We start from the raw sequence: 8,245 nt of genomic DNA, 5'->3' as shown, positions 1-8,245 counted from the left end.
TGAAACGTAGATGCATCCAGGGTGTATACGAGATAAACGTACGATCCCTTAAAAACTTTCATGTGCGACAAATATATGTGTGCACATTGATACCTTATCATTTCCCTTCTATCCACCGAACAAAAAGTATGCCTCATGTCTGCGAAATTTGTGATCGGGAATTTGATCGTGCGTTCAACCTCGAGCGTCATCTGGAAAGAAAACACCGAGACAAGTCAGGTGTTGCCTCGGGAGAAGTCGTCGTTGATGCCGAGACGGGCTCTTACCGAGAGCGCGATGTTTTCGACGACTCCGACGTGTCATCTGAACACGATACGGACACGGTTGGTTCCGAAGATGGGGATTCGACGGCGTCACAAGATGAAGAAAGCGTCTCAGACGCCGAATCTGTGATGGGCTCCGAGCAGGGAGACTCCACATCAGAAACCGACAGCGACCAAAGTGGTTCCGAGAGTGATACAGGGACAGATGTGTCCTCCGGGACGGTATCATCTGATGAAAGTGAATGTACCGGCTACGACAGCGGCTACCACAGCGGTGACGAGGAGGAGTGGACACTCTATCGAGACTGGTCCATCGCACTACCTCACCAGCCAGGCGATGTTCCACAACGTGTCATCAAACAGACGAAGCGCGCTGGCAAAAAGTTTTATCTGATAGAGTTCGCTGCGTTGCCTCGTTACAGTAATGAGATTGTACACAGCAAGAACTGGGTCCCAGAACAGACATTGATGAAAAAATATGGTTACCTCGTCCTGAAGTAATGTGAGGTCGCCATATTGCTTGCAGTACAATTTTTCTTTCCTAATGTGATACCATGTTTGACACATAGGACGACATGTGCGTTGGTTATGAATTCCGTAATACAATTTTGATCGCCGTCAAGTGATAGTAAAGTGTTAAGAAATAAACAGGATCACCGTACACAAGTGTATTTTGTGTTGTGTTGATATATGCCTACATAACAGACACGTACAAGGTTACTACAAAGCAATGATTTCCTGCATGTACATATAGATGGCATATGTCCGTACGTACATGACAAAATATGCTTACCTATAACAAATATATTTACTCATTTACTCCGGAGCATACTCCGGAGCAGTTTATTTTACTCCGGAGCAACACGTATAGCTACTCGAAAGCAATGATTCACTGCATGTACATATAGATGGCCGTACGAACATGACAAACCTGCTTACCTATAAGAAATATACTTACTCATTTACTCCGGAGCATACTCCGGAGCAGTTTATTTTACTCCGGAGCAGTTTATTTTACTCCGGAGCAACACGTATAGCTACTCGAAAGCAATGATTCACTGCATGTACATATAGATGGCCGTACGAACATGACAAACCTGCTTACCTATAAGAAATATACTTACTCATTTACTCCGGAGCATACTCCGGAGCAGTTTATTTTACTCCGGAGCACTTTATTTTACTCCGGAGCAACACGTATAGCTACTCCAAAGTAATGTTTCACTGCATGTACATGTAGATGGTATATGTTCGTACGTACATGATAAATATACTAACTTATTACAACAAATATACTTACTCATTTCCTCCGGAGCATACTCCGGAGCAGTATTTTTACTCCGGAGCAGTGTTTTTACTCCGGAGCGGTTTATTTTACTCCGGAGCAGTGTTTTTTGTACTCCGGAGCAACACGTATAGCTACTCCAAAGCAATGATCTACTGCATGTACATATAGATGGTATATGTTCGTACGTACATGACAAATATACTAACTTATTACAACAAATATACTTACTCATTTACTCCGGAGCATACTCCAGAGCAGTATTTTTACTCCGGAGCAGTGTTTTTACTCCGGAGCAACACGTATAGATACTCCAAAGTAATGTTTCACTGAATGTACATATAGATGGGATATGTTCGTATGTACATGACAAATATACTTACTTACAACAGATATACTTACTCACTTACTCCGGAATGCTCCGGAGCAGTTTTATTTTACTCCGGAGCAGTTTTATTTTACTCCGGAGCAGTTTATTTTACTCCGGAGCAGTGTTTTTTGTACTCCGGAGCAACACGTATAGCTACTCCAAAGCAATGGTTCATTGCATGTACATATAGATGGCATATGTTCGTACGTACATGCCAAATATACTAACTTATTACAACAAATATACTTACTCACTTACTCCGGAGCATACTCCGGAGCAGTTTATTTTACTCCGGAGCAACACGTATAGTTACTCCCAAGCAATGTTTCACTGCATGTACATATAGATGGTATATGTTCGTACGTACAGGACAAATATACATACTTACAACAAATATACTTACTCACTTACTCCGGAGCATTGTCATCTTTATCTTATACGATAGAGAATTAGAACCAGGCCAAATAAGGACATGGCTTTCACAAATGGGGAGGGGGAGGTTCATTTGGGGGCGTGGCGGTTGTCATAGTTACCTTTCTCCACCTGAATATTTGATATCTGACCCCTGACCTGCTCCACCTGAATTAATGATATGTGACCTCTGACCCCATGACCAGCGCTTGAATAAATGATATCTGACCCCTGACCTGCGCCTGAATAAATTATATCTGACCTCTGACCTGCGCCTGAATAAATAATATCTGACCTTTGACCTGCACCGCCTGAATAATGATAGTCAGCGTGTGACCTTTGACCTGCTCCTTCCTGCTCCTGAATAATGATAGTCAGCGTGCTGACTATATACTACTCATGTAGTGTTTGTCACCAGTATGTTTGGCTAGATGTTGGTCCAAAGTGCATTTCAGTGCTGCAGAATAGTCACACTGGTCACACTTGTAGGGCTTGTAACCTGTATGAGTTCTCATGTGTATGTATAGGTTAGATTTTCGAACTGTCCTGTACCCACATTCCCCACACATGTAGGGCTTCTCACCTGTGTGTTTGGCTAGATGTTGGTCCAAATAACATTTTCTTGCTGTAGAATAGTCACACTGGTCACACTTGTAAGGTTTTTTACCGATATGAGTTCTCATATGTTGGGATAAATTAGACTTCTGAGCTGTCCTATAGCCACACTCCCCGCACATGTAGGGTTTGTTACCAGTGTGTTTGGCTAAATGATAATCCAACTGACATTTCTTTGCTGTAGAATAGTCACACTTGTGACACTTGTAGGGTTTTACGTCTGTATGAGTTAACATATGTCGGGATAAACTAGACTTCCAAGATGTCCTGTACCCACACTCTCCACACATGTAGGATTTCTCACGGGTGTTTGCTTTCGTTTGACTAACCGAGCTGGCTTTGCTCGCTGTTGGCTGGTCCTTGGTTTTACTTGTATCCCGGTCGCATGAACCTTCGGTAGGAGACCCATCACAGACGTTCTGAGACCCAGCACCTGCCTCTGCCATGTCAAATCTAATGGAATAGAATGAAATAGACCAAGGAGGTTAAAATTTACCTCCTTGAATAGACGAATTGAAAGTAGATAATTGAAAGCAAACACATAACATTTACCGTTACATGGTGTCGTCTAAGAAGCTATTTACCATTAGGTGTTGTTTTCTTTTTCTGTTTGTTGTCTTTTTGCAATTAACAAATATAATAATTATTTTTTCAATATACTACTCACGTTCACTATATAGCGACAGGAGGTGATAAAGATGATACAATAAGTACTTAATTTCCAAGAAGGGAGTATTTTTTTATCGTCACAAAATTTACAGCTGTGTTATTTTAGCCCCGAGCATTTTGTGATTGGCTACAGCTTACAGCAAATCAACCCTCATAAAAGCGCCACAAGTTTTACAGTAGACTCTCCCAATGACCAAGTAACCCCAGCGGCATGTTGGGTAGATCTATCTGTAGCTTTTAGCGGGTAGACTGGCCGCCTAAGACAAGACCTGTATAATCTTACAAAAACACATATGAATTTCATAATCTAGCCCTTCAAGCAAATCCAGCAGAAAGGACACAACATACAAATTGAATGGTGCCCAGGACACATGGGGGTAGAGGGCAGATAGGCAAGCTAAGCTAGCTGCAGAGGAGGCTAAACACACAGAGATCAACACGGCATGGACTAAACAACAAGTAATGAAACACATAGAAGAACAAGCAGCAGAAAGATGGCAGAGAAGAAGAGAAAACCAAACAACTAACAGCCATATGCAGAAAGCCAGCACGAGTCTGAAGAAAAAATGCAGCACATGGGGGTTAAGAACGACTCAGATCTCCATAAACCAGCTCGTGAGCGGTCACACGGAACTTAACGCCTACAGAAACTGGATTGACCCCATGACAACATCAGACTGTAGCACATGCAGTACAAGGGAAAGCATAAACCATTACATGTATGAATGCCCAAAATACGAGAGTACCAGACAACGCCTAGTGAAGGAAATTGATAGCATATATGAAGACCACGGAATCCCTCAACAGGAAAGAACAATAGATGTTGTATCCCTAGCAGGAATGCGAAGCGACCTGACGAACGAAGCAAACAAGAGGATGTAATTTTGGCGTTCGCCAAATACATTGAAGACACGAGAAGGTTTGCCGAGCAAGAATAAACACCCCAAACACGCATATGCAAAGTACCAGAGTACAAGCACCAGCGAGGTCAACAAACCAAAAGAGCACCTAGCAGAAAAAGCACCAAGAGACCATGTCTAGCGGTGAAATAGACGTTAAACAAGGACAACAACAACAACAACAACAACAACAACAACAACAAGCTCTGTCCTTTAAGTTATAAATACTTGATACATGTGGCCGAACACCACAGGTTGTCTGCTACAACTCCAGTAACCATGGTGACAGCTGTCTGCTCACTTCATTATTTGTGCTTTGGAGACGATTTAAAAGAAACGGATCAAAAACAATGTTTTCCTTTGTTTCCGTGAAGGTAAAGATGCCCCCCTCCCCTTCCACATTTTCGTCGCCCCGGAAAGTCTTACATTTCCGTCTAATGTAGCCCACATACGCAAGTCTACGAAAACCTCGCCTTCCGCACTGGTGTTCCAGTGCTGAATCAATTGTCTGAACGGCCTCAGCACTGGTTTTCAAGTGCTGAAATTCTTTCAGCACTCGTTTTCCAGTGCTGATCGGCCTTGTTCGAGTGCTGAAACTCCCTCAGCACTGGTTTTCCAGTGCTGAATTTCTTTCAGCACTCGTTTTCCAGTGCTGAACTTCTGTCAGCACTCGTTTTCCAGTGCTGAACTGCCGCCAGCACTCGGTTACCAGTGCTGAAATACGGGGATGTCGGGGCCGGGTCAGGTCAAAGGTCATTCAGCACTGGTTACCCAGTGCTGAAATCGCCGTCAGCACTGGAACCGAGTGCTGATATACAAAAACCTCGCCTTCCGCACTACCAGTGCTCGAGGACACTTCAGCACTAGAAAACCAGTGCTGTGAAATCTTCAGCACTGGAAAACGAGTGCTGACGTCTTTAAAGGACTGGAACGATGTGCGAACCAGTGCTGACGTCCTTCCAGCACTGGAATCTCCCAGTGCTGAGAGGGGTACAAGACGTAAATTCGAAGGAAAGATAAGTTATTTCGTGCAAAGAAAATTGTAGTTGTGCTATCCATTCGTTATTTAATTGAATATATGTATACTGTATAAGGGATATATATCATTTATAAAATGAATGAATGAATGAATGAAGACCTTTATTGCACATTTTTTTATAAAGTACTGATAGCGGTACTAGTAAAAGGGCAAATTTGACTAAAGTTACTTCGTGCAAAGAAAACTTCGTGTAAAGTTGTGTATTTTATTCGTTGTACATGTGTAATTGAAAGGTAGATATATGTATATGTGTAAGAGGTGTTTAAGGGATAGCTGTCATTATAACAATAAGCAACTTTATTGTGTGATTGTGATAGATATAGCCCTTTTGGGAAAGATTTGGGTGGCCCTGAAAAGGGCCGGGGTGCTGTGAGGCAGACTTCAGCCTGCCTCCTCGTTGTTGTTGTCGTTGAAGAGGCGCCGCTGAACTTCCAACAGGATGAGGTCTGCCATAGGTGACGTTTATAATCCAGCAATGTCTTAAGTTTTAGTAGTAGGGCAAAGGACGTATCGTAATTCCAAATTACTGTATATCTCAGAGTCTCCCGATCTCTCAGCACTCGGTTTCCAGTGCTGAATGTTCGTCAGCACTATATATCCAGTTCTGCATGTTTGTCAGCACTCGGTGTCCATGTGCTGAACCCTGGGTTTCGAGTGCTGAGAGCGCGTCAGCACTGGATATCCAGTGCTGACGAACATTCAGCACTGGAAATCCAGTGCTGACGCCATCTTCAGCACTGGGTTCCAGTGCTGAAAAAGGAGGGAGAGGTTTTCATAGTTTTGCCCCACATACCATAGAAATGACCTCTACCCACTTCAGTTCATAATAATGCAGTTCTTTTGTACGTAAATCTCGTTCTTACCTGCTTCCAGTGCTCCGCACAATCCTCCTGCAAGCGTCTGTCTGGGGCAGCAAGGGGTGAAAGGTGACTGGCACTATGGGGTGAAAGGTCATCTAATGCCTGCTTACCCATTATTGGTACGTTCCGCCCACACTATTTCAGAGGTACCCAATATTTATACATGAATTTGACAACTTAGATGGTAGCAATATGTCCTCAGGCCCATAAACTATTATCCGACAGTCTTTCTGGATTTTTATATTTCAATCCAAACATGGATATTATTTTTGTCGTGTTTCGTCTTTTCCTACTCCTGTCAAATCTAATGGATTCAACATTTTAGTTTGGGGCAAAATGACCTGAAATTTGGCATTGGGTTAGAGATAGTAAATAGACGTTCTTTTTCCCTTTTTTTTATATAAAGGCCTTAAAAAGACGTTATTTAGTATTTTTGGTCATTTGTAGACCAAAAATATTTTTTTTGCCCCTGTGCCTCAGTATTACAACCCAATGACCTGAAATTTGGTTACAGAGGCGCATTAGACACATGCCCATTGGACCCAATCAACAGTGTTTGCATGCAACACTTTTAAAATGAGGTATTTGGTGATACTTGGCCATTTTTGACAGCAAATATATATTTCAAAATCAAATGTCCTGAAATTTGGTATGGTGTGCAGAGTATGTGCCCACAGTACTTCATTTTCACTTCTGCCATCCATTACTTAAAAATTACTGTTGTTTTTTGTTGCAATTTTCAGACTAAGACTGTATATTGTTAGCTACTTTTGTTAGCCTTTGTACGAAAACAAAATGATCTAAAAGTCCGTATGGGGGTGCATACGGTATGTCCCATAGGACTCCATTAACGCTTAACATGCCGTAACACACTGGTGAGTTACGTCATGTGGTTTACCGGACATGCATTAGAAAGAAATCCTTTCTGCTCGTCCTGGGCCATTCTTTCAAATATATACTAGTATACAAAATTATTGTGACCTATTATGTCAAGAAAATAAAACTGACCTGTGACCTAGCCTTTGTACGGCCAGTATAATATTGTGCACCTATCACACAAGAGACAATGGAACGGGATTTGTACTTTTATTCAACTTCCTTATGTTCACTAATCAGTTATGTTCTTACATATAGTAGAACGGAGAATAATTAAGACGGAAGGATGGCAACTATTACATGCGAATAACCGATATTATCATATAGCCAGGGGACGTGGGCCAATCAGAAGGCCCCATTTCATGCTGGTTATGACGCCGTAACAGCCCTGCATTAAATTTTTGATTATCACATATGTGATAAAACTTTTGAAAGTTTAAACCAATCAGGAGGACAGACAAACAGGACGCTGGCCAATCAGAATGAGATATCCAGGAATCATCCATCTGCCAAGATAGAGGAATAAGTACAGGCATGGCAGGGGGGATGGCTCCCTCTATTAACATCGGTAGTGCGTGTTTCTTTGTTCAAAGAAAACATTTGCTGTCTTAAAACAACATTGAATTACCTATAATACTTAAGACAATAAAATCTATTTCAAGTCATGTCCAATTTAAACTGTAAATGGAAAATAAAATTATTTGCACCCCCGCCCATTCAAGTTCAGACGACAATAACACCACGGTCCGCCATCGAGTAGCGGTCATGGCGCTGGAGGACCAAAATGCTACCTTTCTTCGGAGAAGTCGTGTCTGGGTTCGTAGTGAACGAGATTCTCAAGAGCTGTGAAGCACAGGGATCCCGGAATACCTCAGGAAAGCCGGCAGAGATTTAGCGCCTGATACGAACGAACTCGACAAACTGGAGAATGGGCGAGTGGAGAAATACGGAGCGTGCA

This window comes from Branchiostoma floridae, chromosome 17 (assembly GCF_000003815.2).
Source record: "Branchiostoma floridae strain S238N-H82 chromosome 17, Bfl_VNyyK, whole genome shotgun sequence".
Taxonomy (NCBI): Eukaryota; Metazoa; Chordata; class Leptocardii; order Amphioxiformes; family Branchiostomatidae; genus Branchiostoma; species Branchiostoma floridae.
This window is presented reverse-complemented; position numbering follows the sequence as displayed.